Genomic DNA, 25,745 nt, shown 5'->3' with positions numbered 1-25,745 from the left:
ACGTCGACCGTGGTAAACAATTAACGAGTGCCGCGAAATTCTGTTCAATTACATGGCACATCATCCGACCCGGAATAATAGACCGGCGCGAGGTGACAGCTCGTTACGGGCCGCCACCTTTTTCCTTTTACCTTTGAAACTTTACGACCGAGTGGGATCGTGACTAATCCCACCCTGGGGGAGCCTGCGCCCCCTACTACCGCGCTAAGTCCGCAGAGAAGGACATCCCCGTTGCGGCGCCCCGCGTCTTAAATCTTCCAAAAATTTCATCGTCGCTTCACTCCTCCATTTGTTCCTCGACGATGACAATTTCATTCCGAAGATATTCCAGTCGCGCGATCTCTTCGCCGTTATTTGGACGAATCGCGCAACCCCGACGATTTTTTCGACGACTCGAGCTGGTAAGTTTTGCTGATGGCTTTTGGTATTTTCGTTGAACGTTCCACGAAGAAGTTGGGAATGTTTTTCACACGCTTGTTCGTTCATAAAATGTCAGCAAAATGCGAATTCGTACGAGTATAAAAATTCCAGCCGCGGTAGAAAGGTGAAGTATTTCCGTAATTGTTTTTCCGAGGGTGGTGATATTGCATGACAAAAGTTTCCGGTGCCATGAAATCGCGGAACGATTAGCTGGAAAGATTCAATTAGCGGTTGAATAGAAATGGAGGGGGGGGGGTGCAGTATTTTGCATTCATTTGCTCGGAAATTCTCGTTGCTGGCGCAAGTGGGTCAATGAAGGGGGCATTGGATCGAATGTGTTCCTCGTTATAAATTTCTAATAAAAATACGTCACGCTCGGGGCATGCCGGAGATAAGAAAAATGGTGTTCGGATTGATATTTAACGAGCGCGTTTCCGTATCTGGTTGTACGGTATTCATTGGGAGAGAGAGAGAGAGAGAGAGAGAGAGAGAGAGAACAGCGTTCTCGCGTGGTCGGTAACAGGGTCATTCACCTTGCTGCGTTTACCGAACGTGTGAACCCAGCGTGATTAAGGCGACAATACCGTTTCTATTGTGCGGAAGACGTGTATTTAAGCGAGGTATTGCGGTTTATGAACGGGGAACAATGAAGCAACGAGAGTCTCCTTAAAAAATTATTTTTACCACCGTTCCGAAAGGGTTGGAAATTCTTTCGCGAATAATAGGACAGGGCCGTTCAAGCGGCCGTTCCCAGCAATTTCCTTATGCAAATTTCAAGAGTGCATTTATCGAGGCTTCGATTGATTTCCATCGCGGCACACGCACGAATAAATCAATATATTTAATAATTTCCCACAACAGCACCAACGTGTTCTCAATAATTCCGAAGCGGGCAGCCTCGAGTGACTGTCTCCCTCTACGTGGTAGCATTTATCGAGACTCCAATGGTCCCACAATTTCCTAATTTCAATGACAAAGCAAAAGGGGTGCGCTTCTTTCATTTTCATTCATTTAATAATCGTTCCCAGAGATACCCTCGCATCCTCAACAATTATAAAAAAACAATGCTAGCACAATCTTCACAATTTTGGAAAACTGCAATTTCAATTTACTCGGAAACGAACCAATTCGCCCAACTGCGTCCAAAACCACCCTCCAACAAATGTCACTCGAAAACAGTCGCAATCCCACGTGCAATACAACCACCCTTAGAATTTTATCAGAATCCACCGATATCAACGTACTCGGAGACGAATTAATTTCTGCAATATCGCTTTCAAGAGAGAGAATCCGCCCTCCAGCAACGGGGACAGAAAATCAGGTAAAATCCTACCCCATGTTATGCACCAAGGATCGGCGTGCAAGCCGACGAAATCCAGAGTTTCGAACGACAGTATCCGAACGTTCTCGACTGGCGGTTTGAAAGATGGCGGGCGAGGGTAGCCCGGTGGCCCGACAGCGGCGTCGTGCACCCCTGGTGTTCGTTGGTTCGTGGGTAAGGGTGGCGAGTGCGCGTTCGAGAGACAACGAGCATGAGTAGGACGTGGGTCGCCGTGCGTCGGTGCAGAGGGCCGAGAGAGCGTGTCTCCTGCGGAACACAGCTGGCACGGACCGTCAAGATGTAAGCTGTCGGCAGAGAGACGTGTCCACGGTAGCCGCTGGCCCAGGCCGAGAGAACGTGCACGAGAGAGAGAGAGAGAGAGAGAGAGAGACTGGATAGAGAAGAGAGAGAGGAAGAAGGAGAGGAGTGAAGAAATCGTGCAGAAGAGAGAAGAAAGAAGGAGAAAGCAGCAGCTTTGGGAGAAGAAGACGTCGACGTCGAGGAAGAAGAGGCGAAAGTGGTGGCGCGGAGCAACGACGAGCGATCAAACTGGGCCGATCAGGGAGGATGGTGTAGCGGGAACCTGGGGGATCGATTGCTTCCCGATAGTTGGCATGGAGGACACGGCACTGGGGTAAGTGAGACACCGGGGGTTGTTCCCGTGGTCCGCTTAAAGGGGTGCGTACCGTGGCATTCGCCAGGATTCGGCGATCGATCGCGGCCAGATCCGCGCGATCTATCCTGCCACTCGGTGACTAATGTGACTAGGATTCATCGGCAAGTGTTTGTTAATCGATATCGCGTCGGCCGCCCCTGTCGCGGCTCAACCGTTGCCTCCTCGTGAAAATCACTCTCACCCCCGATCGACGGACGAGATGCCCCTGTGGCCTCGTTTCCACCAATCTCCGAACCTACGCGGACTCCGATCCGGCCCGATCTCCTACACGAGTAAATACCCGCGCCAGTGACCCATTGTCTTTCGCTCTTTGTTGGTCCCCGCTGCTGCCGACAATCGCGGCTGGGTCCTATATTTCCTTTTAAACGAACCCGCTCACCTGGAGCCCATTCAGGAGCCGACCGTCCGACGATGCTTCGCGCGTCGCGACGCCGTGCTCGCCTAATCTCCGTGCGATCTTAACCCTTGCACAGTGCTCGGAACGCTAGTGCCACGGTCGGGCTTTCTGCTCGCGAGCACGCAGGGGCTGGAACTAATAGGTTCACTTTCGAGTAGGATTGCGCGAAAACAGTTACGCTAATATTACAGAATTTTCTGTGGAAAGCTTGCATGCTACCGAATCACGGTGGTTTCGCTTTCGGACGAGCTGCGATCCAATTGCCGGAAAAAGGTCGGGAAGGGTTAATTTTGTTTTAGGATTTGTAATTTTGTCAGGGAAATTGTTTCTTTCTGCTTTTCGTGTTCGGCTTAGACAATTTATTTTTTGCGTGCTTCGGCTCTCGAATTAACTTTAATATTTACTTACCGTCGTTCAGTCTGCAGGTGCAACGTTTGAAAACAATTATAATTAGGATCATCATCTATCTTGCTCAGCAATGATAATGTCTTCGAGTTTCTGCACTCGGTTTAACAAACTTATCAAACGTCTCATCAACAAGTAGAACATTTTAGAGCAATTTCCTTCAGCGCTACCATCTGGGTCATTACGCAAACTACGTCTCTATTGAAACTTTTATTTCTCCTACGTTCTCCGCGGAAACTACATTCGTCTATAAAAATATTACACGGCCATTATCGAGTTACAATATCTTCTTATGGGAACGTCGAAGTTATTAACCAGATACTTATTAGCTGGTTATTTACCGGATTCGCGTCATTTGTTCTCGCGTTGAACATTTTCGAATTTACGATTGCTGAAATTATAACGAAATTATTCAATTTTATCTCATTGAACATACATTTACCGACAAAAGTTAAGAAATATTTCACACAGATGCATATTCTCGGGTGTATTAAAACTTCTTAACATAGAACCAATATATGTATCGCGTCGACCAAACTATTAATTCCAGTTTCTTTTTAATTTTCGTAATTCATTACACTTATTTTATTTTTTATTTCTTTGTTATTTGTCGTACGCACTAAATAAAAGAATGTTGCAATACGAACAACGTGTTATACGCCCTCGCTACGATATGTATTTTTAATCGAATAAGGCGCGTATATTTATTAAAATATCAGAGTTTCTTAGTTTCAGTGTTTCTTTACTTTTTGTCGGCAAATGTATTTTATAATGAAAATCGCTAGAAGTCCGAACGTTTGTTATTTGTAACATGAAATAGCTGGTTTTAGTGCACCGTAAACCCAATTAATAAAGTACAGCCTTAATATAGCGTAAAGCCCCTGTCTGGCGGAGTCCCGGTGTAAATTCAGTGTGAAACGCGGCTCGAACGGTTCCCTTTGGATTATCAATACGCGGGATGAATTTTTAATCGGATATGGAAATTGTTTGAAGTGAACTATTCATGGCAGGATAATTGTGCAGCGAACCCGGTCGCGGAAGAAAGTGGCATGGAAGGGGTCGGCCGTCTCGCCGCGAAACCCACCCCCATAGAATCTCTATCTCTGATAGGACGTCGTGTCGCGTCGCGTCGCGTCGCTCGATCCCGGGAAAATCTAAATGTAAATCGCGAAGATCCGCGAACGAGATAAACGGGGAGCTTCCGTGCGTCGTTATCGGGACGCTTATTGAATGAGGAAACGCTGGGAAATCGCCGGCGGATTTTTCTCATCTTTCCACGGGACAGTGCTGTCGTTTTGACCTTTCCCGTTGTTTTCGTACCCCCTTCGCGTGCGTATTCGGCCATTTTATATTCCCGATACTACGAGCATTGTCTCTCTGTTGTGTTTCCGCTCGATGCAATTTGTTTCAAAGATGGAACCGTGAATATTGCACGGTTGATGGAGCCAACGTGTAAATGTTAAAGGACATTGAATGTTTGAAAAGGGGAAGCGCGAGCACCCTTTAAATCGCATGACAAATTGGAAACGACAATTTTGCAGAAACTCTCGCAGTCGTCGTTATTAGGTGCTTGAATAAATGTTGCTTTCATATTAAAATGTCGAGAGAGACGCCGTGCTCGCTGCGAAATTGCTGCGAGCTTCGTGCGTTCGCAGATCATTATCCTCTTCTCTGTCATTTTTTTTTTAAACGAGCCCACCAACTTGCCTGTATAATTACCAGCTTAATATTTTATTTCGTCGTCTAGACTCGCCTGATCGTAATCGTGTTCCGTGGAACTTCGCTGCGACGAAGTAATCCGCTATTACTACTCTTTAAAGAGCGTGATATATACCTGCTATTGAGAGGTCGATAAGACGACGAAGACTAATCGTAGATCGAGTTTCAGGGTGTCGTTGTAAAGGGGAAGCTTCGAACTTCACGTCTACGGTAGACTCGTCGCCTGAACAAATTGTCCATCGTCATCGTTATTTCTTTTTCTAACAAGAATAATGGTGCTCGAGAGATGAAAACGCGTCTTTGTTTTTTGATCTGCTGCGTCGTGCAGAATTATCCGATGACGAAATAACTTACGGTCTTCGAAAGTAGAGGCTTAAAGCTTTAAATTGACTGCAAGGTTACTACCATACAATTTTTTTTCACGAAGTGATAATAATTTCAGTGTCGCAAATTTCTGGTACTTTCTGATGCTACACTGAAAAACCGTGTCCCCAATTTCCGACCTTCCGTATCATAAAACGCGACCTCGAAAAAAATGACGCATGATCTGTGAAAGTAGAGGCTTCAAGCTTCAAAATGACTCCAAGATTCTGGTCATACAATCTTTTCCCCCGAAATGACAATAATTCGAATATCGCCAATTACTAAAAATCGAAAAAATGCCCCTTTCTGGTGCTAAATTGAAAAATCGTGTCACCAGTTTCCGTCCTGCTGTATCATGAAAACTCACCTCAGGAAAGAATGACAAACGGTCTACGAAAGTGGAAGCTTCAAGCTTTAAGACGAGTCTAGACTCATTCTCGTGCAATATGTTTTCACGAAACCACAGCAGCTTGAATGTCAGCGATTTCGGGAAATCGGAAAATCGTCCAGATACTTCCCGAAGCTACGGCGTTGAAAAGATCGCGATCGTAGACAGTGGCATTGGATTCCCAGATGGGAATCAAAATGATCCAGTCGAGGCCACTCTGTTCTAACGATTCTTCCGCGGGAGGGGCCCTATGGGCGAATTAGACGTGACGAGGGTTTAAACGAGAACACGTAGGCCTCGGCAGAACGGCAGAAAGCGGCTCGACTCGGCTCGACTCGGCGTCGCCGGTCGTGTTCAAGCTTTCCGCGGGCTCGAAAACTGTAGGGGTCGGTTAGAGCCCTCAGGTAAATGGCTCCTAACAACTTTTTCGCGCTCCGGGGGTGGAAGGTGCGACTTTATTAACGTTGGAACTCTTCCAACCGAGGACGTTCGCGTTGAACGATCTCTCTCTCTCTCTCTCTCTCTCTCTCTCTCTCTCTCTCTCTCTCTCTCTCTCTCTCTCTTACTCTCTCCCTTCCCGACGGATCGACCCCGATCGACACTCGCGGAAACCCGTCCGCCAAAGGAACTCGAGGGAAACGTTGCGTTTCGGGGGCAGAGACGACCCCCGGGGGTGGGTTACAAAAGCGATGGGGACGGCGATTGCCGCCACCAGACGCGCTCCACGCCAGAAAGATACCAGCCCGTTCCATAAGTTATACGCTCTTTCTTATCTGGCCTGCATAAATAATCGCGTCCGGTTTACGCTCCTTCTTTTAGCCGACAGGGCCGTGCTGACGTTCTAGATCGCCCGGGGCTTGTACCGCGTCTTTTCAGCTCGCATAATTTTGCTTTCAGAACCTCTGCCCGGTACATTGCGACCACTCGCAATTTAAAAAAAGACGTTCAAACGGTAGGCGACCTTGGAGCATTTTCTTCTTCGAGAACTGTGCGAGTTTGTTTAAAAAATTTATTCGTGTTCGATAAGGTTCGCGTTAGAGAAACCTCGTAATTTTTTGGCTTAAAAATGTTCGTCGGTTACGAAGTTATGGCTGATCTGTCGCAGATCGCAAGGGTTGTTTCTGGTGCTATTGCATCGTTGCTAGGGTAGGAGCATCGGTTGTGGTTACGAATTCATATGAATTTGCTTCTAATTTTGTTCTTTTTCATTTGTTCTGCTTTCTCCTGTTTGATCCTTTCTGCTATTAATTTTATTTGCATTGCATTTTCTCCACTCATTTCTTTTATTTCTTTTGAGGTTATGTTTAGGTTATAGGTATCGTAATTCTACAGATTTTTCGCACGTAGTATATAACCTTGACATAACCTTTACGTTTATCGTAAGAAAACCATACAATTTCACTAGTTCTTTTATTGAGAATAGTTTATGATTTATGAAAAATGCTTTCAACATTAATTGTACGTGTTGACCAGAGACGATATATTTACTAGTTTAAAGTTCTGTTTGTCGCTAAAACCTCAGCCAATTTCGAATAAGAAAATATAAATAATAATAAAGATTTGTGTATTTATATGTGCAGATAAAACCCCATTTTTACAGTAAAAAGCAAAAACTAAACACATTGATGGCCGCGTCAAAGACATCTCAAAATTTCATAGAATTCAAGTATTTTAATCGATTAAATTAAACATGCGAAGCAATCGATTACTATTTCAACATTCTCACCTCTTGCGAATCTTAATAAAATTAAGATATTTCTACGGATTGGCATGGAAATTAAATTTTAAATAATTTCACTACCCCCAAACGGGTAAAGCGGCTGTTGAAGTGTTAATACAAACCGAGAATCAGCGGGTCGGCAGTTAGGTAAACAGCTTAGGTAAATTCGTTTCGAATCACATAACATTGGCTGCAAATCTGTCTATCTTGACGCTATTGTAATTAACAATTTCAAGCATACTGAGATAAAACAGACTGCCAGAAACGATGCACCGGCCTCGACCGGTACATCCGCCGTACCGCGAAGCATTTCAGACTAAATTCCTCCCTGAATTTTCTTATAATATCCATCGTTTTATTCGCTTCGTCTTGCAACAGAGCAATCCCTTCTAGGAAAAAAAGAAGCAGTCTCCGCGCAGCGGAACTCATGAATGCATTTTCTATAGAAAAGACCGTGGCGTAGACCGAAGAGAATGCGCGCGTGCATAGCTTTTGCATAGCAAGCTGTTTCTGAAAAGAAATGGAGCATCGTTGTTCTCCTATGCTCGATGCAGTTTCGCGATCAAAATGTAGAACAATTTAATTTTATCGACGAATGGAAAGGTCACAGTGCGCCCGGGGAATCAAAGATGAATATTTCCTCGCTAGCGTGGGCGTTTTTTAACGAACGGACACCTTCGACTTTTATCCAACGAATATTTTACAGCCGGGATATCGCGTTCCCTGCTCGAGGAAAGCGGAGCGTCGGGAAAGGCTTTCTCGTTAAATGGCCGCTGTTTCGCGCCTCGCTCGACTCAATGCCGTCGCCGTCGTTCCAGATTCGCGAGAAAAACGATGCGGGTCTTTTGACGCGTCTTCGGACTTTCCGTCGAGAAGCTCGCGAAGTCGCGGAGAAAGCGGGTGGGATCGGGAGAGAGGGAGGGCCGGCCGTCGAGTCGAGGGTGCCGGCCGTCGAATCGAGGGTGCCGAGGTCCGATCGCGTCGACGGGTTAAGCGGAAACTTAAAGTTAGCTATCTGTAAGAATACCTATCGCCAGGCCGTACTTTGGCCCACTTACGCTCGGATCATCCGGATCGATCGGCGGACGGAACGAGCACAGAGCAGAAACGATCCTGCAAATGTGTCGGAAGGGTTAAGGCTCCGAGATCTGTCTGTGTACACTGCGATCCCAGGCTGCGGGAAGTTCGCGCACAGTTTCGAGACTGTTGTCGCACGGTGGTCCGGATTCGACAAAACATGAGCTAGCATAATGGCTGTGTTATTTGTACGTTCTCCATTACAAATGGAACCGTTACAGAGGCATTTTGAGGCGTAGAATCCGACTCTGATACTATTCCTTTGTCAGAGTAAAAAATTCGTCGCGAACTACTTTTCTACGATAGTAAAATTCCTGTATATATAAATGTTTCGTTACATGGGTATCAGCGTTAATATTTATATTCTATTTTTGTATTTATATAATACGAATGATTTTTATAAAGACAAATCTTTTTTAAGAAATCTGAAACGCAACTTTTTTTTCTTCTATAGATCGATTCGAGTGGTTCCTTTGTGTAATTCCAACCATGTAATTTTCCTTTGCCATTTTGTTTAATCCTTTAATCCTTTTTGCCATTTTCCGTCATTGTTTAATACGAGGCGAAGTAATATTTCTTAGGGCACACTTTTTAATAGCGTTTAACGAACACTCTTCAACACTTTGCATTCGCGTGGCGACTCTCAGGCGACGCTAAAAATTGCTACGCTATTTTCACAAAGAATTTTCACATTATTAAATTATCAAATATTTAATAAATTGTCAAAATTGTCGAATAATAGAATAGAAATCTTCTATAAGCATACACGATTAATTTCGTATATATCAAATAAAAGCAATTATACCAAATGGAAATACTGTAGGTTGAAACATTTGGAATTAAATATCATTTGGAATCAAATCATTTTGGAATTAAAATAGTCTCGTGCGCAAAGGGTAAATAAAATCGCTAGCTACGTTAGATCTTCGTGCTTCGAAAGCCAAAACTGAACCGAACTCTTTGTCTCGCAAAATCAGTGTTCTGCTGGTCCAACTACATTGTCATTTTATAAGTCGTAAATTTAACTCCAGTTCGTGTTTTGGCAAATCCGGACCACTGTGTGTCGGCGACGGCGTGTTTAATTATAGCGACGAGAGATAGGGATGGTCGAGTAAATCACTAAACTGTGTACCCGAGGATGAACCTGCCGTTCGTCGTCGACCCGTGGGACTCGAAGGAGCCTATTCAATTCTCGTTTCAGAAGTCGCTTCGGCACTGCGTTCTTCAATTCACTTAGAGAAAACTTTCAGAAAATCTCCGCACGCTTCGGTTCACTTAGCGAACTTCCAAAAAATGTCCGCGTCTTCCGATTCACTTAGAATTATTGCATTTCTGCGGTGGAATATTTGCATCGCCGCGGAATCGGAACGTTTCGTTATCGACGTCTGGAACGGCGTTCTGCAAAAGTGATCGTTTCATTATTTTCCTCAAGGATGCTAATCTGGAGAATGTTAACCCTTTGACGACGAATGTCGTCATAGCGACAACGTCGGGGTCGTACATCTTATTCAAAAAATTGCGGACATATAATTTGATTATTTTCGCAATAAAAGATCAAGATGTATCGTTCATGTTACCCATTATTTACTTCTTTGGTAAATAATCAAGTTCTCTTAGGCAATTGTCTTTAGTGCTTACAAAAATTCTCGTTCGCAATGAGTTATAATAACACGAAGACTTTCGAAAGCAAAAATTCTTTCTTTCTATCCTGCTTCTATTTCGATCGATCCTCGAAGTTGTCCTTAACACGTTCCGTGCCGAGCTTTTTTTACTCGAATCTTCACACTTTGATATTTTACTAAAACTTGATGTATTACGTGCAATTATTAATTCTCGTACACATAACAACGTAACAGAAACTTATCAACGCCCATTCTTGCGGTGGAAATTGATTCTTCGGTTCTAAATTTCTTGTAAACAATTTGTTCAGTTCACTAAGTAAACATGCAAGCGTGTACCATCGATGGTACACGTGGCACGGAACGTGTTAAACATCCCACTTTTTCGTCGATCGTCCACTCATTTGCATCTTAGCTACGTAAACCCCACAGTTGAATAACGACAGTTTTTATCATCCACACCTATAAAACACTGTTCTTTCATAAAGCAGCTTTATGAACATCTTCGTTACCAGAATTACCAAGGATTAAAGAGTTCTAGAGTGCTTTCCTCCTAGCTTAAGATCATTTCGAAATTAATTCATTCGTTAATTTCCATTTTTATAACATCCACATTACCGCCGCTCTCATAAAACAGTCCTTCGACAGACGGAGGACTCCTAGTCTCATATTATCTATGTTCATTTTAACTTTAAACTTGTTTCTGGCTTTAAATTACTGCCCTTCTTATGGTCGCTTGACACATATGATGTTGGTAGACCGCCGCTTATAATTTAAAAAAAAAACAAAACAGATCGAAATGTATGTAATGATCGAAAGTTTGTCCACCCCTGCTCCACAGAATCGCGTTCACGATTCGCTACAATCATACACCAGGCAAATTCAAAGGGTGTTTAACAAGGAAAAAGCGAAACCCGGCGACCAATTGTACATCCGCGTGCAACGGAAATCGATATGATAGCCGAAAGTGGTGACGCCCCATCGCGATCGATCCCCGAACACAATGAAATCCATTTAAAGAATGAACAGTCCGGTTTCTGGAACTAGGCGCGGTTACGGTACCGCCGAGTCGGATCGCTGCCTTGAACTCGATTAATTAGCGCCGACTAACCGCGCGCGTTTTCAGCCCGGCTACAGGAGGGCGGTGCGACGACGCGGGGGTGGCGAGAATTAGGGCTCCGCGCTTCGTAAAAATAACAAAGCTAATTTTCCCACCACGCGATAAATATATCCGATCAATTGCACGGAACACGGCGAATCTGGTCGCTCTCCGCCCATCCCCCCCCCCCGCAAGCTTTCGCCTCCTATTTTCGCCGCTACAACCCCGCCTCCTCTTTTCTCCTCGTTCTCCTCTTCCGGACCAGGCCGCACGCAGGCGAGAAATCGCTAAATCCTGGCCAAGAGCGATAAAATTGTAAGCTCGAAATACGGTTCAAAGTCGTTTCTAACTTACAGCAATGTACAGGGTGTCCCGGGATTTTCCCGCAAAATTTTCTACTTTCAAAGTTCGCCTCGGACCGAATTTTCTTTTTTCGAAGAATACGTAACAAACATTTTCTGATATATTGCAACTTGAACATCTCGCGGAAGTCTGCAGAACTCGGTAATAATTTTGCTTTTTACAATTGCGTATTAATTCAATTAATTTGCCGTGTTTTATCTTAACTGACTGCGTTAACTCGATTAACTCTTTTTAATTTGCATCGAACGTGATTTTATTAATACGTTTATCCAGATTTTGTTTCCTTTGATTCCTTGATTTGATTACTCTCGGACAGAAACTACAGTATAAATCTAAACTATGTTTAAAAGAGAAAGAAGTAATCTCAATTACAATTAACACTAGGAACCGGTCAAAAATGACGGGTGTTAATTTCGTTAATTATATTAATATAATAATTTAATAATATAATAATATAATAATATAATAATTTAATATAATTTGTTGATTTACGATTATTCAGATTCTAAAAAAGAGATTGCGGCAAATATTACAATAACTTATTGTTGTTTTTACGAACTAGTACTATTACACTATTATAAACTAATAAATCTGTAAATCTGGCGTTAATTCTATTTTTAAACTGAAATGTTGTCAGGAAAAGCAATTAGTTACAAGAAATGCGTTTCGGCCTATCGGTAAATCTGGTGTTAATTTTATTTCGGAGCTAAGATGCTGCTAACAAAAGCAATAGTTGCAAGAAATGCGTTTCGGTCACACGGTATCGCGATCTCGGGCCTGTGCGGGCCGTGACGGTGAAGCGAAACGTGCGGACGCAGGCTGAATATGGATCGAGTGTGCATGGGTTTCGGTGCACGTTGCACACAGTGGGGTCGTTCGGGGGTGGGGCATTAAAGCACGATACCGCGGCACGGCACGAGAGATCTTTCGAAGGGTGGCGGTCGATTAAGCCGCGAGCGAGCCGGTCCGTGAAAGAATCTCACCCACGTCTTGCCCTCCGAATACTTTCGCTTTCCCTGGGGGGAATTCCGCGACACGGGCGAAATGCAGTCTTGGCGTGCAAGGCTCGATTGAAATTGAAATACTTCGGGAACCTTGCGGATTTTTCTGCAAAGGGGTGGCAAGCAGCGTCGTCGCCGAGCCGCGCCGCGTCGCGTCTCGTCTCGTCGGACCGCGGTCGCCGCTTTCCGATCGTCAACGGTTCACTGGATGCCCCTTTCGGATCTGTAATCAAAGGATATCTCGTCTATAATTCGCTCTGCCATGGAAATTTCACCGGGCGCTTTATTGCCACTTGCGGCGAACGTTTTTGCGGCTTCGCCGGTGAGAATCTTTCTGAATTTAGATCATTCGTTCGACCATAGCCCGGCGCCTCTTTGATGTCCCGTATGGGTTCATCATGGTTTACTATCATTTACTAAATGTTGCTTTTAACACGTTCAATGGCAGGCTTGTTTCGAAAAATTCTATTCTAAACGCCGACATTTCTTCTCTTTTAAGTAAATAAATAATAATAAGCAAGAAATAATGATAAGCTAAAAATAATAAGTAAAAGATAATAAATAAAAGATAATAATAAGTAAAAAATAATAATGAGTAAAAGATAGTAATCAGTAATAAATAGTAATAAGTAAAAAATAATAACAAGTAAAAGATAGTAATAAGTAAAAAATAGTAACAAGTAAAAAATGATAATAAGTAAAAAAGGTAGTAAGAGAAGTAAAAAATAATAATAAGTAAAAGAGATAGTAATAAGTAAAAAATAATAATAAGTAAATAGTAGTAAGAAGTACAAAATAATAATAAGTAAAAAAATAGTAACAAGTAAAAAATGATTATAAGTAAAAAAGGTAGTAAGAAGTAAAAAATAATAATAAGTAAAAGAGATAGTAATAAGTAAAAAATAATAATAAGTAAATAGTAGTAAGAAGTACAAAATAATAATAAGTAAAAAAATAGTAACAAGTAAAAAATGATAACAAGTAAAAAAGGTAGTAAGAAGTAAAAAATAATAATAAATAAAAGAGATAGTAATAAGTAAAAAATAATAATAAGTAAATGGTAGTAAGAAGTAAGAAATAATAATAAGTAAAAAATAGTAACAAGTAAAAAATGATAATAAGTAAAAGGTAGTAAGAAGTAAGAAATAATAATAAGTAAAAAATAGTAACAAGTAAAAAATGATAATAAGTAAAAGGTAGTAAGAAGTAAAAAGTAATAATAAATAAAAGGTAATAATAAGTAAAAGATAGTAAGAAGTAAAAAATAATAACAAGTAAAAGATAGTAAGAAGTAAAAAATAATAATAAGTAAAAGGTATTAAGAAGTAAAAAATAATAATAAGTAAAAAGTAATAACAAGTAAAAAATCCTTAACAGACGCGTCGTGATGGTCATCTGCCACGAGATAACTCGTAGTTGACAGTGAACGTGTTAAATTAACTCGAGTGACACCTAATAATAACCAGATCACTCTTTACCACTAAAGAAGCAAGAATTTTCAATCTAGGAAGAATTTTTAAGAGACTCGCATGGAATCTAATTCGACTAGAATTTGCCATATCTCTGGAAACGACGTAGCTCGGTCTACGGCGACATTTGGTGGATGTTTGTTAGCCGAAGGAACGGGAATCTACATAAATTTGTAATATCAATTTGCCCGTGGGTTTGTAATCGATTGGACTGTGCCTGCTCGTTGGACGGACTGAGGTCAGCCTTATAATTGGCGAGGGAGCTATTGTTGTAATTTCGCAAGTTTTTGCGGGGACTTCGTTTTTGCGAGTTTTGGGTGGGAACCGATTCGCCGTACTCGATTGTTCGCGGCGGCATCGATGAAAGTTATAAATCTCTTGCCGTTTCACGGGGCAGTTCGTGTTATAGGGGCACGTGTCAACAGAGGCACAGCGTATGTACGCAAGACGTTAGGAAACCGTGGATTGTATCTATTGTTTGCCGAGGCTCCGGACGGAAGCCACTCAAAGGCTTACCTCGGGGGAAACAGCCCTCGATCCATTAGCTATCGCAGCCCTTATTAATTACCCGTTTCGAACGGGATCTATCGGCCGCTATTTAACAGGCACGAGCAGCACATCGAATTTCTGTCTCGCGCACGGAGATCTGGAAGCAAATGTTCCATCAGCGACGATTTCAATTCCGTTTTAACGAATCGCCTCGAATATCGAATAACCCGGCAGTCCCTTAAGGCAATTACTTAGTGCCTCGCGTGCCGCGTCTCCCGGAGATAGCGGACGAAATCGTTTGTGCAGATTTGAACATTCATTTCGTGCCCTAATGTAATTTAACGCGCCAGAGGCTGGCGTCTGCGAAACGCGAGATTAAAAGAACACTCTATTGTTTCATTTAACTCCTCGCCGTATCAATTTCCTCGCAATTACAATGATTAGAATCGTTTCGATTGCACAATCGTTTCTCTTAAGAGGAAAAGAAAATCTGTACTTTATTGTGTGCCTGCGTTTACTCGAGCGCTTAAACATCGACGAGAACCGAACAGAGCTTTGGTCCCGATTGAAAAGGGAGCAGTAGCATTTATACTTTTCTTTTTGTTGAACATCAATGCGATAAATCTTCAGCACCGTATTCCAGGAAATTCTTCCGCAACTTTGCACAACGTTCAGCACCATAGTTGTGGACGTTATACGGGATTGTTTCGCGAATAAATGTTTCTGTAAGATAGTTATCCGAATGAGTTCCTTTTAGTCGTATATTTTATTCGAAGAATTCATTATTCGTTATATATTGTTTTATCTGTTTATACGGATAATTCATTATTAGTCATTAATTATTCTATCTATTTATTCGAAGAATTCTTTATTCGAATGACTCTTTATTCAAATAATTTTGTATTCAAATGATTCTTTATTCACATAATTTTTTAGTAATTTTTTATATAATTTTATATAATTTCATATAATTTTTAGTAATTTTTTAATAATGATTCTTTATTTGAATAATTCTTTATTCGAATAACTTTTTATTCGAATAATTCGAAAAATTCTTTATTCGAATAACTTTTTATTCGAATAATTCGAAAAATTCTTTATTCGGATAATTCGACAAAGCAATAGATCGATAAATTATGAAAAAAACAGAATATATACTATATACAATCAGTAGCCCTCCGTTATCATCGCAAACAGCGTGTTCTCGAGAAACCTCGTCCTTTCATATCCTACGCCGTTCCTCTCGTTCCGCTTCGTTCCTCGGCGAGTCTACGCAGTCGTCGCCGTCGCGACGGTTCGTTACGGGCCTACTTAATTAGCTAAAGATTTAATTGGACTCCGGGAACTTGCGAATCGCGTTACAAACAATTGCGCGCCTCGGCTCTCCGCTTTGTTTACCCCCGGGGGTTGGATTTTCCACCTCCTTAAGCTTCGCCGATTCGAATCCTCCGGTTTCCTCCTGCTACCACGTTGCCAGTCTCCGTACTTTGATGAAAGTTATACTTTCCTCTGTTTCGCGTTTTTCGTGTCAAGGGTTGGTTCGCGACGCATAATCGATATCAGGTCGGAGCTGTCGATTTTTAAGTACCCGCGCGATTTTATCCCGCAGAAACGGGATAATTATTTTACATCGATATTCTGCACGGTTTGCATCAATTTGTCCGATCTGAATTTACGCAATTTAATTTAATTTAATTTAATTTCTTTTTTAATTTAATTTAATTTAATTTAATTTCTTTTTTAATTTTATTTAATTTAATTTAATTTAATTCATTCATTCGTGCATTTATTTAATTTATTTACAATGCAGAACGGAAACATATATTTAGACTGACAAAAGCATCGGCGGATCAGCAAATCAGATAAACAGTTTTACGTAAGCTTGTTTCAAAAATTGAATGAAATCCAGCAAATATCAGAAAGCTCGTAAAAATTCACTAGAGGGAAATATCAAGAAGAAATTAGAAAGAAAAGAAAATTTACTTTCGTTTTCTGAAATGCCGTAATTATTTTTCTACTTCCGATATTTTTCCTTTTTGCAATTACAGATTCAATTTGTGTGTAACAGATTTCGATCGCAGAAAGACGCGTGCTTTCGAAAAGTGCAGTGAAACTGGTGGAGTTCGTTCGAAGTCTCAGTAAAGACCGTAAATATTATTATCGAGTCTCGCGACCCCGCGGACAAGTATCGCGACGGGAGGCCGGAATTTCGAAAGTCGTCCGACGAAAAGGACGTTTATAAATACACGGGACGCTCTGGATAGCTGCGCGATCGTCGCCGGCTGCTCTAATATCCCGGATAAAAAGCTGGCTTTCCTCTCCGTCGACGTGCACTCACCTGCGGGAACGACGCGACGGCCGGTTCTCTTTGGATTCCGCGAGACCCATCGATCCATGAGTTTCGCGAAACCGTCGGTATGTACGGCGCCGGGAGTATTTGTTCGCTGAAACATTCAAATTCCAAACACCGGTGCTCGCCGGTTCGCAGAATCTGCTACCAAGACACAGACATTCGGTGTCCGGCTAATTAAATTCCGGCGAGGCCTCGAACGAAAAGTAAATCGCGAATGCTCGCGCGGTCCGGATCGCAAACAGCCGGCGATCTCTCCTCGCGTCGAATACAATAATTACGAACGCGATTCGCATTGCCGCGAACGTTATCGAGCGACAACGAATATTGCAGCAAATAATTGCGACATAATTCCCGTGGATATTATTTGTTCAATTATTGATTTGTTAATGGACGCCGTGTGTCGAATAATTATTGCAGCGCGAAAACACGACGCGCGCGAACGATTCAAATTGAATGCAATGCAAGCAGCGTAAATAAACAATTAATCGTGAGATCCTGAGACCCGCGTTGCTAATTGAAAGACGTAGCTGCGATTAATTATGTTTATAAACAAGCGACCGCAATGCAGATTCTCGTGCAAACTGCAACGCGCCGACGAAAGGAGGCGCTATTTGACAATCATTGTTTCATCTCGTGTACCCGTTAATTGGCAAGACCAGAAATTAGCTTGGCAGGAGCGCGAGTTACAGCGAATGCCAAGGTCGCTTTTTCGATGCATCGCGGGAGCCTTCGGATCGGCCGTAATCGCGCACGTTGACAGCTACGAGGAAACCATCGCGTGACTCCTCGCGGAGAATTTCAGCCGGTCATACTTGGCGGCGTAACAGAATCGCATGATTTTATTTTATCAAATGATCTCGCGCGTAAATTCGAGGCTGACGCAACGAATATTTCCAGTGGCGTACCTACGCGGGCAGCCGCTCGTACCGCGGGATGGTGTTCCGGCTCGCGAACAGTGACGCAGATGTTAGTCTCGATGCCGGATACGCAGCCGCGAGTGCCGCGAGTGCTGTGAATCGACTGCGAACATGTTTCGGCGTCGTAACGCGTCGCGATACCTGTGCGACGTACCTGTGCCGACCTGTTGAGATCCGGTGAGCTGCCAAACGCGACTGACATCGTCGACGGTCCGCCGCTCTGATGCTGCCAATCGAGGATATCTCGTCGGCCGATCAATGAGCTTTCGGTGAAACGACGAACTGAGCCATTAGGCTACGCTGTTTGAACGCTAAACCTGTCACCGCCGGTCAAATTTCACATTTTTTATCCCATGATTATCGACGTCATAACGCTGCTTGAAATCGTTGACTTTATTCGGACTCGCTCTGTTATCAAAATTGTGAGAAATTCGAATGAATTCTGTCTTGTAATTCTTCCGAGGCAATGTTTATTAGCCGCTTTTAAGCCTGCATTAATCTTCGTCGAGCGCAGAACGCATCTATTTCTGTTCTACCACCGTTGGAAATTAACATTTTCGAGTTTCATTATACGTCGTTCCACGGTTCTGCCGAAAACAAACGCTTCAAATTTTGTTCCCAAATTGTGTCGTTGCTGTACAGTTTGATATGCATGGAGATTAACTCTTGGCACTCGGAAAATTGTTCTGACGTATTTTTCTGACCAGCAGCAAAATTGAATTGAAATAAAGGGGTCAGTTATTTTTAGAATTAAGATAAATGAAATGAACGAATAGGAATTAACAAATAAAAGATTTTGTATTTTTGCTAATATATTTTACGCGATTACTTTGCGGTATGTAAAAGGATAATAATGATTAAATAGAAGTGACACTTTGACGCGAATAAATAGCGTCTCTACCACCGCTGGAAATTAACATTTTCCAATTTCATTATACGTCGTTCCACGGTTCTGCCGAAAACGAACGCACAAAATTTTGTCCCAAATTGTGTTGTTACTGTACAGTTTGATATGCATGGAGATTAACTCTTGGCACTCGGAAAATTGTTCTGACGTATTTTTCTGACCAACAGCAAAATTGAATTGAAATAGAGGTCAGTTATTTTTAGAATTAAGATAAATGAAATTAACGTGTAGAAATTAACAAGTAAAAAATTTGGTATATTTTACGCGATTACTTTGCGGTATGTAAAAGAATGATAATGATTAAATAGAAGTGACACTTTGACGCGAATAGATAGCGTCGTCGTATCGGCGACACCCCAGTGCAAGGGGTTAAATTCGTAGGATTTACCTCGATGAAAGTAGAAAAGGCGAGCGATGATCAGACACGCCATTTTACTTCCGTTCGACGGCGTTCACGAAACTGTCGCAGTCGATTATTTTCGAGACGAGGTCTCGGACAGAATCTGTTGCACTCGGAGTTACACTCGAAGTATCGTTGAAGGCAATTTCTCAAGCACTTCTTCTCCGCGTAAATGCATAAACTTGTCTCGTCTCGCGATTCACGAGCAGCTCTGCGAGTCGGCCGGGGAACGCGAAAATCAGCCGGGAACACAAACGTTTGCGACAAGCTAACGAACTATTTAGCATCGAGACAAGCCGGGCACAGTTCGGCCCGCGAAATGCGACTCTTGCCGTCGAATCTCGTCGCGATTCCCGGCACAATGGTGTCGTCGTTAGCAGAAAAACCGATTACCGCGCGGAACAGTTCTCGGCATCGGGGCGGCACGGCACCCGCTTCGAGTGGCGCTTTATTCCGCCGACAAAACAGTCTCTCCAGAACGAAGTTAGCCGGCCGGCACGCGGCGCAAGAAGCGTCGTTAGCAGGGAAGATCGTTCGCGAAACGTCTGCAGAAAGAAAGCGACGCGTTTAGCGGCTTAACGGGTCACCGGCGAAGAAATCGCGAGCGTGTGCGCCCGTTCTCGACGTTTCGGCGCTTCTTTAACTGCGATTGATGGCCCAGATTTATTCGGCCCGCCGATCGTCGCCCACGCAACATTGTACGCCATCAACTGCTTGCTGTTTTTTTTCGAAAATCTCGGAAATTCGGGATTATCGAACATTCGCTGAAACAAACGAATTATATCTCGTGTATATCGTATTTTTATTTTCCTTTCTTTTTCACATTTTTTTTCACATTTAATATGTAAAGTTTTCACATTTAAGCCTTTTTTAGTTGGTCGTATTTCATCCGTCTTCGTGAGACTGTTACGTCATTATTATTATTGTTTTCTCTCACTGTGACAAGGGGTTTATCCCGCCGATAAATCAAGTCGTTATTATTTTGTCACATCTTTTGCATCGCGCTCTATGTATGCAGTGCGAAATGCAGCTTGCGACATTATATAATTCCGTGATCCCGATGTGTTCGTTATCTGATCTTTCATTCAAAGCTGAATTATTTTCACCCGCGTGTGGAGGCTGTTATTCGTTCTTATTCCTTTTTTCGCTTATTTGCTGCAGCTCTCCTCTTTGTATTTTAGTATATTATCATCGTTAGTTTTAGTGGTATATAGAGTAGATCTAGCAACGTCGTATTCACGAGACAAGGAATTCGTTGTTTCGTTTCTTTTTAAGCGTCCGATAATTTCAAATTGTTCATCGACACAAAGCATCATTCTTTTTCTCTGTTCGTTTGATTTGTGAGAAGACGTGCTTGGAATATAGTTTCTGGACGAATCGCACAGATGAGTAACTGCATTAAATCGTTAATTGTCCGACATTACTATGCAGGAAGACTGTGCTAGAATTTGTAAATAAGAAGGAGCAGAAACGGTATGTCGTATAATCGGTATGTCGCGTAGGCTGCAGTCGGATAATAGGTGCATCGTTTCTGACGTCCACTTGTCGGTAAACAGAGTACTATATTGAATAAACGGAGTTCTACTGTATTAGATCCTAAAGTACGAAGGGCTTTACAGATTGTATTATGAATGCGTTGGAAAAGGATTGATTATGGGAATATTTAATTTAATTTAACTTGATTTCATTTCATTTCATTTAACTGAATTTCATTTCATTTAACTGAATTTCATTTCATTTAACTTAATTTAATTTGATTTAATTTCACTTACTTTAATTTAATTTAATTTCATTTCATTTATTTATATGTACGAGTAAATACCCATACAATTGTTACAACGATCATACGCGGGTTATTATTAGACTGCGGATTTTATGCATTTATAATAAAAATGAGTAGGCGTAATTTAAAGCGGTAAAAATATTTAAAAAAAAAACTAAGAATGTTAATGTACCAATTTGAACCAATTAAAATTATTAAAGAAAGAAACAAGCTTGTGCACTTGACTCCTATGTCTTGCAATGTAAGCAGAATATTTTTATTTTGCCTAATATGATTTTCAGTCCAGTTATTATACCGCAACATGCAATGATCGAACGTAACCATATAAATTACACTGCTCATGCCACGGTAAACCGTTAACAGATTCACTCACAATTCCATTAGCGAGTCGATTGTAACTGCTCCAAGTCAATAAAAAAAAAAAAAAAAAGTACAGAAACGAGAAAATTAAAAGTGACAGCGAATCGGAGAATACGCCATACAGCCGACACGATCGAGTTGAAACTTGTTATACGCCGTCGCTGACGCCGCCCCAACGTGTCCACTAATCGGCAGAGATATGTCTCTGCCGGAACGAAAATTACAGGGCCGTACGGCCGACTTATCGATCACCCTTCGACAGAGGGCTGAAAAATTCCATCGTTTCGGCGCAGTTCCGGCGAGGATTACGCGGTTTAAAAAACCCGGCGCGCGGCGGGATCGGTGAAAAATTTCCTGGGAACAGGGCTCCGCTACCGCGGAGTCGTGGGCACGGGGGGGTTGAAGTTAAACGGGCTGACGATCGCGTAAATCGCGGCGAGCACGAGGCCGGGGTGTCGTTTCATTATTCACCGCGGTCCCGCGGCTGTTCATTTGCTCGTGGAGGACGATTATCGGCCGGCCAGAGCTTCTTCCCCGGTTTAAAAAAAGATGGCAATTGTGTGTCCGCGCGCCGCGTCTACCGCCGCGTGTCCGTGTGTACGTACGACGTCTAACCGCTAACAAGGCTCCTCTATTTATAGCGCGTCGTTGCCGTACAACGCTTCGAGAACAAGCGGAGCCCCGAAGCCTCGACAATTTTCCGATTTTCATCGCGGCGATCGGCTTCCCGCCGCTCAAGCCGCTCCGGGGCAGCCGTGGGGGAGGGGGGGGGGATGCTTTTCGGGGCAGCGATGGCTGCACGGTTGCGACGCGCCTATCGGGTTGCACAACCGCTAAAGCGGAGCTTACATTTTCATCGCTTTAACGCTGCAAATAATAATAATAACATTTACTTGACGGGTCGAGCCCTTCGGAATACACAGATATACAGGGTGTTTCAGGGTTAACCGCCAATTGGTCGCGCTCGTCAATTCGACGTGTTGTCACTAGATTGTGGATTTTATGCATTTATGACGGAAATGGATAGCTCGAATAGATAACTCACTCTCCAGTTATTTTAAGGAGAAGAAAGAATTTGAAGAGAGTCGAGAATTTAACGGTTTAATTCGTTAACATTAATTTTAACTTATTACAGTAGAATCTCGATCAACCGTACTGGACTTTCCTCGGTCTTTGTTATTTAGATTTTTAATTAATCGAGGTTAACTATCGAAGAACCTTGATTAAATATCGATCTATTATTTTATACTGCCGTATTAATAATTCATCTGAAATAAAGAGACGTTAATACTACGGGTCGCTAATTTTTTAATTTACCAATTTATTCACTAATTTATTCAATTTACATGTTACTTACGGCAAATGTTACAATAACACTAGTTAAAAATCAGAATCTTATTGTTACTTTTATAAACTAATACGAAACAGCTGTCTTTTGTGCTCCGTAACTCCAGTGTTAACTATCAAATTTTGAATTCGGATAAACGAAGTTCTACTCTGCAACTGTTACAATTTCCTACACAATTAACGTAGACGAGTTTTACGTCGCATGAAGATCCGCTGTCTACTTATCACTCTGCGAGACAAGCTAAAAAAAACTGAAAGGTTAAACCGACAATCGTTAGGCACAAATTTTAGTCAGGCGAAAGTTACATAGCCAGCAAACAGCGCCGATTTCGGCACCGTCTGCATGTCCGTACAAAGATCCATACGGCTTGCAAACGCTGCAAGCGTTTCTGCTTCGACGGTGTAAGATTTAAACGACTCCGGGACGCGGGTGTTTTGCATTTACGGCTAGGCAGTGAATTTTATGCATTCATGGAAAAACGAACGGGCGGAATACAGAATAGCGGGAACGTGAGGGGAAGCTTTAAAATCGAGCGGGACAAAACGCGAACGTTGGATGTTGTTCTTTTGTTGGTTCCGGCGAGATGTTTTGGAGCGATTTCGTTAACTTTCTGTTGCGAGAGAGGGAAAGTGCTCCCGGAGTCCCATCATCGATTGTCTTCCCCGGTGAAATTGGAGGCCGCGTTAAGAGCAGATCCGGCCGATAAGTCGCGCGCGAGTGATTGCGCCGCTCCACGCCGTTTCCTCGTTATCAGGGAACGCAGCGTGAATCGCGACCATCTCGGAGCTTTTCCGGGCCGCTATTAGTTTCCCTTGGCTGCTCTCCTATATCTCGACGGCCCTATTTCTCTTCCTGTTTTCTTCCACCCTATCCACCCCTCTTTCTGCGATCTCTCTCTTTTTCTTCTTCTCTTTTTCTCTCCCACGCTCTCTCTCTCTCTCCCTCTTCCTCAAGAGTCTTTCTCTATCTCTTTGCCTTTTTCTCTCAAAGATCTCTCTCTCTCTCTTCTTCCCTCTCAAGAGTCTCTCTCTTCCTTCCTCACTCTCAAGGATCTCTCTCCCTCTTTCAAGTATCTCTCTCTCTCTCTCTCTTTTAAGTATCTCTCCCTTCCTCTTTCTCTTTCTCTCTCTCCCAAGGATCTCTCTCTTCCCTCCCTCTCAAGGGTCTATCTCCCTCTCCCTTTCTCTCTCCCTCTCTCTCGCAGTCTTTCTCTTGCGTGCCACGTCCGATCCTCCTTCGGGAATAGACACTTCGCAGATATTGGCAGTATTCCATGCTCCCGCAGCCACTCCCACGCATTAACCATCGCCTACCCAGCCCGCAGGAGTCGTTAAACCTCGCGGCTCAGTGAAAAATCAAGGACTTCCTAATCGATGACCGTAGCTCCTCGAAACACACCACCGATCTCGATAGAGCAGTCAGCGAGGCACCTCCTACGGCGCCTTCCTCGAACCTCTAATAGAATCGATAGTCTTCTTCAATCTGGGAGAGGTTACTCTCTTCAAAATGGCAAGGGTTTCTACTGTCTCATGGCGAACCCAGAGATCCATTCAAATCTATGGAAATCAATTTGATTTTACCCGATTCTCAAGCTGCTTCCTTCAGTCGCTGTTAATCCTCTTATATCGGACTTAGCTTTTACGACGCGACGTTCAGCAACCTTGCAGTCGCTGGGCGTCGCAGTTTTCTGGACATATTTTTGCGCCTCGAATGTGAACTGGATTTATCGATGTTAAATGGTATTTTATAACTGGACTGCGGCGTTTGTGCGAATCAGAGTCGGGCGTATTTTATTGGAATAACGATTTTAGTCGAGGAATTTAATCGAAGTATTATTCGAATGTATGTATTCGAAGAATCTATTCGATATATTATTCGAACAGAATTTTATTCGAAGAATTTGTTCGATATATTATTCGTATGAAATTGTATTCGAAGAATCTATTCGATATATTATTCGAATACAATTTTATTCGAAGAATTTGTTAGATATATTATTCGTATGAAATTGTATTCGAAGAATCTATTCGATATATTATTCGAACACAATTTTATTCGAAGAATTTGTTAGATATATTATTCGTATGAAATTGTATTCGAAGAATCTATTCGATATATTATTCGAATAAACTTGTATTCGTAGGATTTATTCGAATAATGTTCAACTATGATGTGCAAATGCATATCTCTTTTTTTATTCGAATGAAATCGTATTCGTAGGATTTATTCGAATAATGTTCAACTATGATGCAAATGCATATATCTTTTTTTAGAAAATAGGTATTCCAATGGGAACTGGCTTCAATTCAAGCATCCAAGAGCTATTCTTTAACTCCCGTTCCATTAGAACTTGAAACTCGGCTCGCTGGATTTTACTTCGCCTCGGACTCCCCGAATTTGATTACAAAAATGCAAATCGCCGGCGAACTTCCGCGGTCCGTTAACTACTTCGCCACTGTCGCTAACGATTCCGGAGACGTCGCAGGCTTCTCAGATAGTTCCACGAGTTTTTAACCCGCGAAAAGGACGCCGAACTGTCTTCGTCAACCCGGCCCTTGTCGAACGAGTTTTCTGAAGTGCCTCGACAACTATAAATATTCATGGGGGTGTCAACCTTTACATCTGTTTGCAAACAAGCCGCGCTCTTCGAACGCGTTCTCCCACGATCAACTTTCATCCTGTCGACGAGTAAATTGAACGAATATAACCCTAGAAAGATAACCATATGACAACGTACGTAAAAGATAACCATACGCTTCAGAGGCGCATGCTTTTCTAAGGCCTCAATTTTATACTAACAATGGATATTTATTTAAGTTAATCTAGTCATTTTAAAGGTTTGGCATTATTGTAAAAATAAAATGCATTTATATTATATTTTTTTATATTTTAAGTAATTTTAAACTTAAATCACTAGACCTCTATGAAAAATTAACAAAAATCAACAGTCTTCGCAGGCGCCTCTGCGACGTAGGTTATCTTTCTCGGGTTAAACAAAAATAGATGGCTACTTGAATTGATCGGAAGACGACATTTTTATATGTCATTCGAGTTTCTCGCAGACATCGGAGGAAATATTCATTGCGCGTACTGATCCTCTGTCTGAAAATTAATTGAAACAAATAAGACAATTATTCAAGAGAAATCGTTG

The 25,745-nt window shown here is 42.4% G+C and overlaps 1 protein-coding gene across 7 annotated transcripts in view; it reads left to right on the top strand.

Annotated features, from left to right (window-relative positions):
* The first annotated feature begins 1,924 nt into the window (after nt 1–1,924).
* The window catches only part of LOC117225503 (uncharacterized), a 56,896-nt gene continuing 33,075 nt past the window's right edge, over nt 1,925–25,745 (top strand). For 2 of the 7 annotated variants that reach the window (XM_033479130.2, XM_033479132.2), the window contains exon 1: nt 1,925–2,375. The gene's annotated coding sequence lies outside the window, so the exon portion shown is untranslated. Of the gene's footprint in view, nt 2,376–16,922; nt 16,942–17,801; nt 17,974–18,046; nt 18,066–25,745 lie in introns of those variants that run through there. The other 5 variants (XM_033479131.2, XM_033479124.2, XM_033479126.2 and 2 more) reach the window with 4 other exon arrangements.

This window comes from Megalopta genalis, chromosome 2, assembly GCF_051020955.1.
Source record: "Megalopta genalis isolate 19385.01 chromosome 2, iyMegGena1_principal, whole genome shotgun sequence".
Classification (NCBI taxonomy): domain Eukaryota; kingdom Metazoa; phylum Arthropoda; class Insecta; order Hymenoptera; family Halictidae; genus Megalopta; species Megalopta genalis.
Note: the sequence above shows the minus strand (reverse complement) of the source record. Positions and strands in the feature narration are given on the sequence as shown.